The 861-nt window shown below is 26.6% G+C and overlaps 1 protein-coding gene across 1 annotated transcript in view; it reads left to right on the forward strand.

The window, feature by feature from the left end:
* The window catches only part of LOC101500307 (putative ubiquitin carboxyl-terminal hydrolase 11), a 6,483-nt gene that overhangs the window by 691 nt on the left and 4,931 nt on the right, over positions 1–861 (forward strand). The gene's annotated exons all lie outside the window — the stretch shown is intronic.

An 861-nucleotide genomic window follows, 5' to 3' on the forward strand; every position in this document is an offset into this window, starting at 1 on the left:
AATTGTCTCAAAACATGGCTTCGAAAAATAGGTTTATATATATGTTAATATTTGTGGTTTTTTGTGTTGTTCTATCAGTTTAATAGGATAGTTGGAAAAAAACCTTGTGGAGTTTTGTTCTACTTTTGGTGCACAAAACTGCTCCTAGTTTTAGTTAGAAAACAATTGAAAACAATTTCTTGTTATGACTACATTTTATATTGTAAGTTGCAGAGAGAATCTTAATTATATGTACTATATGATACACTAATTAATGTCTACACATATATATATAATATGAAAATAATAACAATACTACTACAAAACTAGGTGCATTTGTGCCTCTGCACGTCATTGCAAAACTAGGTGATTGATGTAAGTTTCTCATTAATCTGCATATATATATATATATATATATATATGCAGATTAATGAGAAACTTACATCAATTATATATATGCAGATTAATGAGAAACTTACATCAATTATATATATGCAGATTAATGAGAAACTTACATCAATTATATATATGCAGATTAATGAGAAACTTACATCAATCACCTAGTTTTGCAATCACGTGCAGAGGCACAAATGCACCTTGTTTTGTAGTAGTATTGTTATTATTTTCATATTATATATATATGTGTAGACATTAATTAGTGTATCATATAGTACATATAATTAAGATTCTCTCTGCAACTTACAATATAAAATGTAGTCATAACAAGAAATTGTTTTCAATTGTTTTCTAACTAAAACTAGGAGCAGTTTTGTGCACCAAAAGTAGAACAAAACTCCACAAGGTTTTTTTCCAACTATCCTATTAAACTGATAGAACAACACAAAAAACCACAAATATTAACATATATATAAACCTATATTT

The sequence above is a fragment of the Cicer arietinum genome, chromosome 6, assembly GCF_000331145.2.
Source record: "Cicer arietinum cultivar CDC Frontier isolate Library 1 chromosome 6, Cicar.CDCFrontier_v2.0, whole genome shotgun sequence".
NCBI lineage: Eukaryota > Viridiplantae > Streptophyta > Magnoliopsida > Fabales > Fabaceae > Cicer > Cicer arietinum.